Here is a 14,565-nt window from a genome sequence, read left to right on the forward strand (position 1 = left end):
ACTGATGTAAAACAATAGTATTACTGACCATGGGACTGCTTCTAAAGGACAATACTGAATCGAAGTTGCTTGCAGTCTAAAGGTGTCCAAAATCCAAGTCATGGGCCCCTCATAATGGTACTTATCACTAGGAAACCAGAACCATCGTATTTGTCATACTGCGGTACTAATCAAAAGTAGTGTAGGCTCACGGTATTCCACACAGTATGGTACTACTAACAGGTAACGAAATTCGCACATGGTGTTTTGCACATTGCGGCGCCATACAGGCAACATAAACCAATGATGTTCATCACATAAGTGTACTATACTGCTAATAATAAGAGTTGGCGTCTGACATTTCTTAGAGGGAGGTCCGTTTACTGCCTGCCGAGGCGGGATAAAGGGAGTGGCTGTGTGGTTGCCATGGAAACGAGGGTGGGGCGAATGCGGTTGCCATGGAGATAAAACTTCAGGGCAGCTCGTCTTGCTGGGAGTTGCCAAACCTGTCACTGTCACTGATAAGAACCTGATTGTTTGTATAAGAGTGATCGCAAATGGTACGACACCGCCTGGCCAGGTAGTCTACAACAGATCACAGCGGTCAGAATGAAGAAGGGAATAAGTGAGCCGGAAGCGAGGGGTAAGAGTATGTAGAAAGGAATGCTGGAATGTGGCAACATCGTGCAACGGCACGTGCAGTGCTCCTCCCTCCAACCTTACCTGTCAGACGCCAACTTTAGTTAAGTCTAGTATAACCACAGGGACTCGTACTATCCCGTCGTGTACCTCATATAGTGGGTACCAATCATAAAGCAAGCCAGAACCATGGTGACGCTCATATAGTGGTACCAATCACAGGTACTGTAAAAGCCGACAGCGCACTCTAAGTGGGGGGCTGACCGCACGGTGCTCCTGCGTGCTACTAATCACAAACCTATTTGGTACCTAACATAGTGGTACCACGCGCAAGTAGAAGCAACGCATGGTGTTCCCCGCGTGGTGGTATTAATCACAAGTAGTTTCATGGTTCTAATACAGTTATCCCTTGGTCGCCCCTTTTACTCGCCTCTTACGACAGGCAGGGGATACCGTGGGTGTATTCTTAGTCCGCGTCCCCACCCACAGGAGGTTGAGTGTTTGGTCCGCGAGAGGTATTTTATTTCCCTCAATTCCGCCGGCAAGCCGGTTAGAGGACCCCCTATCCGCCACCTCGGACGCCCCACGTGGGAGTATCCCCTCTCCTCCTGCTACGCCAGCGTAGTTGGTTCGTGGTGCTTATGATTTACAACATAAGTTTAAATACTTGAATATTGTATATAAAAAGTTGGACTGCGTAATACTGTATAGAAAAGAGGACTATTTTAAAGAATACGCTGACCTGGAGCGGACCAGCTTCGACTAGGCAACACTGCACATTCAGGGTTGCCAATCCCTGCTTAGAGGTAATCGACTCTCAACCATCTGTCGCTTTGTCGTTCCCATACCAGACAACAGCGCAAATTTTCCTCACCCCCCTAATTCAGCGGCCGCAGGTTTAGACGGGTAGTGGGATGATACGCCGTTGCTTTCCTCAATGAGCCATAATGTGCTGCGGCGGCGCGACTGACCATATGAGTTTCACCTCTTATAGATGCACTAGTTGTGCTCTTTAATCCCCAGCAGCTCCGATACCGCCATAGCCATAAATGAGACTAAGGCTTACTCTGGCTTGGCCCAAATACAACAACACAAGATATTTATTTACCTTAACTTCCCAAACAGTTTCTGTTGCCGACTGGAACATACATTATATTGTAAACATCGAAACTATAAATAATATACCCAGCGATCGATGCTCAACCCGCAGGCCCTTCAGGTTGCAAGGTTACGTGTGGTAAGCGCGACGAATCCTCTTGGCCAATACGCCTGGCTTTCTGGAGCGGGGCTGCAATCTTACTGTCAGATAGCTCGCCAATAATTGTTCTCGTGTAGGCTGAGCGGACCTCAAACCAGCCTTCAGATCCAAGTAAAACTCCCTGACCTGGCCGGGAAGTGAACTTGGGATCTCTGGGTAAGAAGTAATCTCACTACCCCAATACCATGCAGTGACATGATATGCGCGTCGTGATAAGGATGAAATGATGATGAAGACGACACAAACACCCAGCCCCCGTGCCAGCGAAATTAACGAATTATGTTAAAATTCCCGACCAAGCCGGAAATCGGACCCGGGACCCCTGTGACCAAAGGCCAGCACGCTAACCATTTAGCCATGGAGCCGGACACATATACGATAGGATACAGCAACAAGCGACCATTTTCGGCATGATCAGGTAATCCCTCATTGTCATCTGGGGGCTAAGACTTAACTCTTCCCGACATTAAAAACTAAATCCAGGGCAGATTTAGTATTCAACGTCACTATTCCGCACAGTGGACTAGAGAGATGGTCAAATCTAACCATATCGCTAGTTTACTCAACCATATCAGGAGGTACAGGGTCTTTCGTATAAACTAAGAACGTCAGCGCTGATCGATTTCTCCCTCCTTGTCCAGATCTAACAGTGTGTGATTTTTACTTGTGGGGTGAACTGAAAGAAAAACTCTATCGAACAAATTTTCACACATTGGGGGAAATGAAAAAAAAACATTACGAATGATATGAGAAACATTACAATGGCAGAACTCACTCGCGTCATCCAGAATTTGGTTACAAGATACAGTGCCTGCATAACCCAGGAAGGACGACACATCCAGCTTCTTTTACAACGTAAAATTTCATATAAAATTTTATAAACGCTTAAAGCAGGGCCCGCGCGCGACATAAGTTCGGCTGATCACGTGATATTACCAAGATTGGCAGTCTACATAATTCTCAGTAAAGTAAATTCGAGATAGTGTTGGTTACAAGGGAAATCATCGAACTAAATATTAATAAACGCGGCTTTTCTATTTAACAAAAGTATTCAGTTTAAAATAATAGCGAAAATGGGAGAATTTTCCAAGTATAATTTTGCAATGTAAGAGGGATTTGTGGTCATCCAATTCAACTTCCCCGAACCCTCTCTGCGAGAGTAAAATGATTCACCACTAACTAATCCTGCATAGAACTCTCGTGTCTGTTAAATGGGATTTAATGCCATGTGTCTGCACTCAGCCATCCAAGCAATTTCAAATTAATGTCCGTTCCCTTCTGAGAGTGGAACCTCATTTCTATATTTACTACAGCATCTATCAGCTTATACTCTGGTAATGTCAATTTAACTTAACCAGCTAAATGAACACAACCAAATCTGATAACCACATGTTTCTACTTCTCCGAAAATTAATGCCCAGAAACAGATGTCATTATAAGACTAGATATCGTTCAGCAAAAAGGATAATCATAACTCAAAGAAGTTATTTATAACAAAATAACAAACAATATTATTTAATAGTATTTTCTATGATAATGACTAAGCATTCCTCCCATTTCAACCGATTAGAAGTAATAATAATAATGGCGTATGGCTTTTAGTGCCGGGTGATCCCAGGATGGGTACGGCTCGCCAGGTGCAGGTCTTTTTTGATTTGACACCCGTACGCGACCTGCGCGTCGTGATGAGGATGAAATGATGATTAAGATAACACATACACTCAGCCCCCGTGCCAGGCAAATTAACCGACCCGGCAGGGAATCGAACCCGGGACCCCTGTGACCAAAGGCCAGCACGCTAAACATTTAGCCATGGAGCCGGACAGAAATAATAATGTTGTAGTTATTTATGCAGCAGCCACCCAAAGTGATAGTGCACGTTAAGAGTAAGATGTTTACGTAATTTCGAAATGAGTGACGAAAACTTATCACTTAAGTGGCTGTTGTGCACAATATTTCATTTCTTGCTGTGGTGACATTACTTAATTCAAATTAATCTAATTATAAATAATTTTGATTCTTCGCGAAACAAATCGGCCACGCTTGATCCATGTAATGACGCTTAGTATTTTGCTGTGAGTATGTTGGTAGGAAAGTACAATAACAATGTTATTGGATTTACGTCCCACTAACTAACGCCAAGGTGCTAAAATTTAGTCCTGCGGGAGTTCTTTTACGTGCCAGTATATCTACCGACACAAGGCTGACATATTTGAACACCTTCAAATACTACCGGACTAAGCCAGGATCGAACCTGCCAAGTTGGGGTCAAAAGACCAGCGCCTCAACACTCTGAGCTACTCAGGAGGCTGCTAAGAAAGATATGAGAGACGTGTATAGTCCGCAAAACTTTTAGTAATATTTGGTTTCACGCTGATAAGGAGTAAGGAGGGAGCTACTCCGGTTCCGGAAATACTGCCAACTGAATAGAAATGAATTCTGAATTGAATCCTTAGTACGGGGTGAGTTGGCCGTGTGCGTAGAGGCGCGCAGCTGTGTGCTTGCACCCGGGAGATAGTAGGTTCGAATCCCACTATCGGCAGCCCTGAAGATGGTTTTCCGTGGTTTCGCACTTTCACACCAGGCAAATGCTGGGGCTGTAACTTAATTAAGGCCACGGCCACTCCTTCCAACTCCTAGGCCTTTCCTATCCCATCGTCGCCATAAGTCCTACCTGTGTCGGTGCGACGTAAAGCCCCTAGCGAAAAAAAAAAGAATCCTTAGTATGATCGATCGATATGAATTTTCTTAACCTTTATTAAGCCAACAACGGTGTCACAAACACGTCATATAACATTTCTCGGTGCGAATCTTGTTCCTAGAATGAATTATCAAAAATATCACCTTGGCTTTGCTGTGTAAACAACAGTAGTAGTACGTAAAGTGTACGTCAGATGTCTCATGGCGATGCATAATCGTTTCATAGTTTGTGTGTCAAAGGTTGCCAATATGAATCTCGAGGATAACCATGGTCTACCGATTCAGCACTAGGGAGCCGAAGTATCACAAAGTTCCGCGTGCTATACATGGGGTTATGTTGTAATGAAACATAAAAATTTATGTTATTCGAAGCAGTGAACAGTCCGCTAAGCTACCAGGGTCGCAAACTTGGTCCTCCGGTCCTGGATTATTGACGGTTATATGAACTTTATAATATACTGCAACTGATCTGTTATTAGGCAGTATGCGGTGGCGGCAGATTACTTGAGCTGGAAATGTAGAGACGCCATGTTATGGGTACGGAAGCACGGTGCTGCAATCAGGCGGAGGAACAATACAACTAGGTTAAGTTTGGTGTTCCTTGATTCATAATCTCTCTGACTATCCGTGTTTACATCACTGTGAAGTGTAATTCAACCAATCAGAGACGATTTCTAATGAAACAGTGCAGGAAGTAATTATAGTACAGTAAAATAACATTTTCCGTACTCTTTTGAGTAGGGGAAGATGGTAATTACGTCATAATATGAAATAAATGTTATTTCTGCATCACTCGTTCTGATAACACTGAGCGTTCCGAAAATTTATCGCACAGGCGTTTCCTAACATATTGCAAGTCAACAACAGTGTAATTGTCGCATGCAATTACTTTCAAACGTCACTGCCTGTCAATGTCCGTATTTAGTCAGTACTTCCAGGGGACGTCGAAGAAGAAAGAGTAATCAGACACAGGAATGTCAAATCAATGCCACGTTCTGCGGTTTGTCTCACAAGGTGAAAGATATGAGAGAGTGGGATGGCTCATTATAATCATCAATTTGCAGTTAAAACCAAGACCAGAACCACTAATACCTGGAGAGAAGAACGCAAGAAAAATCTTAGCGAGAGTATGAAGAGATTTTGGGGAAAGAAGAAAGGAAAGGCATTAGGTAAAAAGAGTTCTTTTTTCTTTTGCTTTTTTTTTTTAGAATTTGTTTCACGTCCCAACGACGCAGATAGGTCTTATGGAGACGATGGGATAGGAAAAGGCTAGGAGTGGGAAGTAATCGGCCTTTAAGTAAGGTACAACCCCAGCATTTTCTGGTGTGCAAATGGGAAACCACGAAAAACTATCTTCAGGGTTGCCGACAGTAGGGTTCGAACCCACCATCTCCAGGTTACAAAGCTCACAGCTGCGCGCCCCTAACAGCGCGGCCAACTCACCTGGTCTAAATAAATCCAACCGCGTTCCGTAGCCTGGCATAACGATTTAAGCAATCCCTTAATCTTTACCATCTGCTATTTAATTTTCAATATTTTAAGTCCACGCATTGAAATACGTTCCTCCCATGTCTAGCCATTGCCTGCACTTCATTTGTGCTAGATGCGGTGAAATGCTGCTATGTGAACACATATGTAGGTGTGTATATATTGAACGGTGGTGCCGAATACCCCGCCTCTTCCCCGGTCGGTGACCCACATGGCGTCCTAGTGCGGTAACAGAGATTGGAAACTGTTTCATCGGAAATTAAGTTTGCTCGCTAATCTCTGATTTCGTCATTAATGCAATTACGATATCTGCCGGCGAGAGGAGGTAGCAATGCTTCACAAGATAACGAGCGCCATAACTCAGTCAGATTCTTTTTAAATATATTGTCATATCTAGTCAAAGTGCTGCAAGTTCCGCTGATCAGATCTGTGTACCTGCATTACTGACTCTCATGGACAGTCATAGGAGAGAGGCTAAATTGCGGAAGGTAATGACTCGATTGTTCAAATCCATCCGAGCATATTCTGTAAGCTCAGGGTTGCGAAATACCTGCAGATACTCTTCAATCGCCGCTTAACTCTTTGAAGTACAGGATCTTCAAAAAGAAGTCGAACGAGTCTCTGTCGAGGACACGGCGAAATGTATGGAGGTAAAATGCATAACAGACATAGTTGAAATAACGGATCTAGTCAGTACGGGTTTGAAATTGTATTATGAGCTTGCAACTGGGGGATAGTGGATTCGAACCACACTGTCGCCAGCCCTGAAAATAGTTTTCTGTTGTTTCTCATTTTGCACCAGGCAAATGCTGGGACTGTGCCTTAATTAAGGCCACGGTTACTTCTTTTCCAATCCTAGCCCTTTCCTAACTTATTGATCTCCAGAGACCGAATTTCGAAGGGACAATTTTTTATCTAAAAAGTACAAAAAAATCGAAGTCGTAGGTAGAAACAAGATTTCTCTTTCTATATGTTTTCAAATTCAAATTTTCTCTCTCTCTCTCTCTCTCTCTCTCTCTCTCTCTCTCTCTCTCGCTCTCTCTTCAGCACATTTATTAACACAAATCACTTTAAGAGATACGAGAAGCATTGTATTTTATCACACATAACAATTCGGTATATTTAAAACGCAGATTCTTCCACCTTAAATGCAGAATCGTTGTATAAACAGAAAATGACTACTGAACATAACTGAAATATTCTTAATCTGTTTACCCTTCAGGGTTGGCTTTTCCCTCGGACTCAGCGAGGGATCCCACCTCTACCGCCTCAAGGGCAGTGTCCTGGAGCTTCAGACTCTAGGTCGGGGAGATACAACTGGGGAGGATGACAAGTACCTCGCCCAGGCGGCCTCACCTGCTATACTGAACAGGCGCCTTGGTGGGGGATGGGATGTTTGGATGGGAGAAACAAGGAAGAGGGAAGAAAGCGGCGGTGGCCTTAAGTTAGGCACCATCTAGGCATTTGCCTGAAGGAAAAGTGGGAAACCACGGAAAACCACTTCCAGGATGGCTGGGGTGGGAATCGAACCCACCTCTACTCAGTTGACCTCCCGAGGCTGAGTGGACCCCGTTCCAGGCCTCGTACCACTTTTCAAATTTCTTGGCAGAGCCGGGAATCGAACCCGGGCCTCCGGGGGTGGCAGCTAATCACACTAACCACTACACCATAGATGAGGACTAAACTGAAATCATCGGTGAAAATTTGTGTTTTAACCTCAATTATAAATCAGCAGAGTTTATTAGGTTTTCATTGTCTGTTCGCTTGTTTCAGGAAATTAGAGGTTTACCGTAAAAATATAGGAATTATCTGAATTTTTCCGATATTCTGTCAAAAAAGGATCAAAGTAAAAAACATTAAAAAGGGAATATGGACAAAAAAATAATAATTTCTTATGGCTATTTCTATCCGGGTACATCCCTTGTAAGGCAGACCCTCCAACGAGGATGGGTGGCATCTGCCGTGTATAGGGAACTGCGTGTTTTAGTAGTGGAGGATAGTGTTCTGTGTGGTGTGTGAGTTGCAGGAATGTTGGGGACAGCACAAACATCCAATCCCCGGCCCAATGGAATTAATTATTTAAAGTTATAATCTCTGACCCTCCGAACTCGATAGCTGCAGTGGCTTAAGTGCGGCCAGTATCCAGTATTCGGGAGATAGTGGATTCGAACCCCACTGTCGGCAGCCCTGAAAATTGTTTTCTGTGGTTTCCCATTTTCACACCAGGCAAATGCTGGGGCTGTAACTTAATTAAGACCACGGTCGCTTGCTTCCTATTCCTAGCCCCTTCCTGTCCCATCGTCGCCATAAGACCTATCAGTATCAGTGCGACATAAGGAAACCTGTAAAGAAAACGCGACCCGGTCGCGAATCTGTACCGAAGAGAACGACGCTGACCATTCAGCCAAGGTATCGGACGGAAAAAAAGGAGATTTTAAAAATCACGTAATTTGGTCGTTGGAAGACAGGTTTGAACTCCGAGTTTAAGTGTTGAAATTGATTACCACAAAATGTTGGCCGGTAGGCAGGTATAAAATGTATAATCACTAGATTGTGTGCCAAAAGCCTGGATTCAGTTTAAAACCTCTCCGCAGTGTTTATGTGGAGTGAGGGTATATGATGCTGTTAATTCGTCCGTCGGATGGGTACGTTAAGCCTTGAGCACACCACTCGATGTTATTCGACAGGAATTTCGCCCTATATATTCCTTATTATCATCATCATCTCGCATCCAGATTCGCAGATCGAATATAGGTGTCATATTGGAAGACCTGAACCAGGTGACCCGAACATGTCCTCTGATATTCTCGACACTAAATGGCATACGATAAATAAATACCTTGGTCTGATCGAGTTTGTCTTTAAGGTGTGTAAATTTGTATAAAACTTAGAAACATAACTTTTCCTTTCTTTTTATTTACGTCACAGTCACACATATAGGTCAATGGCGACGATGGGATAGAACATGGCTTGGAGTGGTAAGGAAGCGATCGTGGCCTTAACTGAGGTACAAACCTCCGCAGAGGTGTGCCTGAGCCGGAGTTTACGTACGGTAGGGTGGCCATTTCCTTTCCGCTCCTCCATTCCCTTACCCCCACCATCAGCGCGTGGCAACCCATCCAAATCTTGACCACGCCCAGTGTTGCTTAACTTTGCAGATTTCACGGGATCCGGCATTTCAACACGGCTACGGCCGTTGGCTTTGCCTAGAGTGAAAACGGGAAAACACGGAGAAACCATCTTCAGGGATGACGACATTCGGGTTCTATCAAACTCTCTCCCGAACGCAAACTGGCAGCTACTAACATTACTCTGCATGTTTAGCAATTTCAAGACCAAATAGACATTTTGGAAAATATCCTCGACTTTTTTTTGTGTCACAGCGAATACATTACGTGCAATTTACTTTAGAACGCAAACTTTACTTCAACATTGATGCTTTCACGGCCCGTACTTGTAGGTATGATACGGGCTTTTGGGCTTACGCCGTGTCAACGAAACAAGGTGAAACTCTCTACCTTTCGCAGAGAACTTTGCTCTGCGTCTTCAGAAGAAAATCTCAACTGTTCACGAGGAAGATTTTCACAATAATGAGGGTTTAAACTTAAGAATGCTTTATCTTTGGTCGCGGTAGTTGTACGTTCATTCGTCACCAGATGGCTCGCTTTTAAGCAAAAGTAATCTTCATGGTGGACAGTCAAGATTTTCTTCTGAAGAAGTGGAGCAAAATTCTCTACGAAATGTAAAGAGCTCCTCCACGTTTTTTTCTTGACATGGCATAAGCCCGAAAGCCTGTATCATGTCTACTAACTTTAATTATTTACTTTTTGAATTCACAAAAATTTCGAAGTAAATTGTTTGTTCATCATAATCATCATCATCATCATCATCATAAGACTGTAGATTGCAATATTGTAACGAGCGAGTGCGCGAGTAATACCAGAGTCAGGTTTTGAGAGAACAGGTGCCCAGGTAATACGGGTAGTCAAGTACCCGCCTATCACTATCCCTAGTATAATCTACGGAGTGAAGCCGAATACCACCGACAAATTTTCGAAGGTTGTTCAGGGATACCTTCTGAGTATATTAGTGTAAGGGACCCGTGGTCTACTTGTTGCAGAGTAATTGAATTTCGTTGGGTTTATTGTCCCAGTTAGTTTTGTACTTGTATTGTACGGAAAATAAGAAATGCTAGTTCTTGACAAACGGCGGGGTTTCGGAACTTTGTCCCGAAAGAGTTCTTTAACTTGTAGTCGAAAGTTTCAACAATACCTGTAAGGGAAGAGTTCTGCATTTGTTACGTACTGTACAGTACAGTACATTACAGAAGAGACTGAACACACTGTGATACGTGTACGTGTCTCGTCTATATATCTATATCGTGACGTACGTCTTGCTTATTGCATATTACAGGCTTTTCTCGTTGATATGAAGGTATTTTCACAGAAAGAAGGATGATTGAGGTAACAAAACGAAACGAATAAATCGTAATTACAATATTACTCTGTAACGGGCCACCGGAGACCACGAGACCCTTACACCAATATACTCAGAAGGTATCCCTGAAGAGCCTCCTGAGAAACAGTGGTATTATGTCATCTTCGGATCGGTCACGGCATAGTAACGCACTCCTACCTACTAAAGGGTGAACGCCGCCCCCCCCCCCTCCCCGGCGTGTACTTGCGGCGCTCATCTAACCGTGGTACCCATCCTTACGAACTGCGTGGACCTGGCCGATCTGGGCCGTAGTCTAAGCCTTCCGAGTGTCATTTCCCTCATCCTACGAGATGACGAGCAGTCAGCAGACCTACTACGCTTTCATCCCAGTGACTCTATTTTTGTTCGTGTTTGTGTATTTTAATGTGTTAAACTTCTAACTTCAATGATATTTATCTCTGTATTTCATGACAATGCCTTATTCCATTGTAATCTATATTTTCAATAATTTTATCAGAAAATAAGGCATTGCTAATTAGATCCACTGATTATTTGCTTTTAACAATGTTCAGTGGAAAAGACTGTTCAGAATTATAAAGGATATTCATTTGGACTTGACAGAAAAGCAATACCAAACCTCTACATCAATCAAAGAATAAAAATTGAAAGTGATGAAACAGTATACAAGGTGACGATCAGGAAAAGAGTAAGACAGTACATTGAAGAGGCCATAACAATTTTTAAATCAAAAACATCTGAGGAAGAGGCTAAGGCCAAAGAAGTAATGAAATTTACATATGATAACAATGATATTTACAATAAGATACAAAAGTTGAAAACTACAAAAGCGGCTGGAATTGATCAGATTTCTGGGGATATACTAAAGACAATGGGTTGGGATATAGTACCATATCTGAAGTACTTATTTGATTATTGTTTGGCCGAAGGAGCTATACCAGATGAATGGAGAGTTGCTATAGTAGCCCCTGTGTATAAAGGAAAGGGTGATAGACATAAAGCTGAAAACTGCAGGCCAGTAAGTTTGACATGCATTGTATGTAAGCTTTGGGAAGGCATTCTTTCTGATTATATTAGACATGTTTGTGAAATTAATAACTGGTTCGATAGAAGGCAATTCGGTTTTAGGAAAGGTTATTCCACTGAAGCTCAACTTGTAGGATTCCAGCAAGATATAGCAGATATCTTGGATTCTGGAGGTCAAATGGACTGTATCGCGATTGACATGTCTAAAGCATTTGATAGGGTGGATCATGGAAGACTACTGGCAAAAATGAGTGCAATTGGACTAGACAAAAGAGTGACTGAATGGGTTGCCATATTTCTAGAAAATAGATCTCAGAGAGTTAGAGTAGGTGAAGCTTTGTCTGACCCTGTAATAGTTGAGAGGGAAGTTCCTCAGGGCAGTGTTATCGGACCTTTATGTTTTCTTATATATATAAATGATATGAGTAAAGGAGTGGAATCGGAGGTAAGGCTTTTTGCGGATGATGTTATTCTCTATAGAGTGATAAATAAGTTACAAGATTGTGAGCAACTGTAACGTGACCTCGAAAATATTGTGAGATGGACAGCAGGCAATGGTATGTTGATAAACGGGGCTAAAAGTCAGGTTGTGAGTTTCACAAATAGGAAAAGTCCTCTTAGTTTTATTTACTGCGTTGATGGGGTGAAAGTTCCTTTTGAGGATCATTGTAAGTATCTAGGTGTTAATATAAGGAAAGATCTTCAATGGGGTAATCACATAAATGGGATTGTAAATAAAGGGTACCGATCTCTGCACATGGTTATGAGGGTGTTTAGGGGTTGTAGTAAGGATGTAAAGGAGAGTGCATATAAGTCTCTGGTAAGACCCCAACTAGAGTATGGTTCCAGTGTATGGGACCCTCACCAGGATAACCTGATTCAAGAACTGGAAAAAAATCCAAAGAAAAGCAGCTCGATTTGTTCTGGGTGATTTCCGACAAAAGAGTAGCGTTACAAAAATGTTGCAATGTTTGGGTTGGGAAGAATTGAGAGAAAGAAGAAGAGCTGCTCGACTAAGTGGTATGTTCCGAGCTGTCAGCGGAGAGATGGCGTGGAATGACATTAGTAGACGAATAAGTTTGAATGGCGTCTATAAAAGTAGGAAAGATCACAATATGAAGATAAAGCTGGAATTCAAGAGGACAAACTGGGGCAAATATTCATTTATAGGAAGGGGAGTTAGGGATTGGAATAACTTACCAAGGGAGATGTTCAATAAATTTCCAATTTCTTTGAAATCATTTCGGAAAAGGCTAGGAAAGCAACAGATAGGGAATCTGCCACCTGGGCGACTGCCCTAAATGCAGATCAGTATTGATTGATTGATTGATTGATTGATTGATTGATTGATTGATTGATTGATTGATTGATTGATTGATTGATTGATTGATTGATTGATTGATTGATTGATTGATTGATTGATTGATTGATTGATTGATTGATTGATTGAAATAAATGGAACAACTGTACACTGTATTAGATTTGCCGACGACATTGCACTTCTGGCTGACAAAGAGAAGAACATGCAGATCATGCTCAACATAATAACATCCATCTTTAAAGATTTTCAACTTAAGTTTAATATAAATGAAACTAATGTTATGGTTGTAAGCAAATCTAAAATGAAGCCAGTGGCACATCTCAGAACTGGAAATATTTTAATAAAATAGGTGCACAAGTTTTGCTACTTAGGGTCAGTTATTACCAATGACAACAGATGCACTGTGGAAATAAGAAGAAGAATTTCCCTGTGTAAGAAAGCCTTTGAGGAGAAGAAGCAGCTCTTAATTAATAAATCCCTAGGTACTGAACAAAAGAAACTGTTTATCAAAACATTCATTTGGAATGTGCTCCTATATGGCTGTGAAGGATGGACTCTCTCGAAAGAGGACGTGAAGCGACTAGAATCACTGGAAATATGGCTATGGAGGAAGATGACCAGAACTAGCTGGATTGAGAAGAAAACTAATGAAGCAGTGCTTAGAGAAATAAACACCCATAGACATTTAATAAGAACGATAAAAAGGAGAAAAGCGTCAGTTTTTGGTCACGTTCTCCGGCGGAGAGAGAGAATCCACAAGGGATACCGTACGGTAACAACATCAAATTATTATCTATTTTCGCACTATTAGGATAAAATGAGCTTATACATATTTTGAATTTTGAATTTCCCCTGTTGTAGCCCTACTGCTATCCCCGATCAGGAAAACTTTATTTTTCTTTACACATACCGTACAAATGATGATTTACCATTGCCAAAGAATCTCGTAAAACATCTAAACAAATATCTTTAGATACGAAACTGGAATACCAAAACGAAGGAAGAAATTAATTGAAAATTTTGTGACAGATCCTCGCGCACCGAAGAGTAACCCAATCACTTCCCAGCAACTGGCGGGTGTGTGATACTTTTCTTCAAAGTACTTAAATCGGGGTTCGTAGTGTCTCTTCTTTTCAGAATCAACTTCTTTGGCCTGTGAACTGTTACTGTTGGATCGATAACAACGCCGATGTTTCTCTGTCTGCACGTTTACTGGATCCATCACCAGAGATACAGTGCACTTCTTCAAAGACTTCAAATCTGCCAAATTTTTTTGAGAAGTTCTGCAATCCTGCTCCTGGCCCTATGGTACCTGTTCTTTCTCAATAGTTCCCCTTTCGAGCAGAAACCAAGAACATGAGGGAGGATTTCTATCTCGTTGCAGTGACGGCAACGGTTTTCTTGGCTTCTACCGGGAGCGCTTCGGACTGCTATCACATTGCAGTTCATTTTAATGGCATTAGTCCATTGGGAAGTTGGAAGTCCTTTCTTCGTTGTAATCCAGGTGTTTGATTATGTCCATTCTGAAAAATGCGAGACACGTTTTCCACGGTGTGGTAGTTTTTTCCATGTTTCAAACTGCTGATCTCTCAGTTTCTTCCGAAGAGTCTGTACCTTAGGTTCTTCATCGGGAGCGAAGCCAAGGCTTCGCAGGCTACCCTTTATGTCTTGTTTGTACCAGAAGTGGGTCAACAACAGA

Source organism: Anabrus simplex, chromosome 6, assembly GCF_040414725.1.
Source record: "Anabrus simplex isolate iqAnaSimp1 chromosome 6, ASM4041472v1, whole genome shotgun sequence".
Lineage (NCBI taxonomy): Eukaryota > Metazoa > Arthropoda > Insecta > Orthoptera > Tettigoniidae > Anabrus > Anabrus simplex.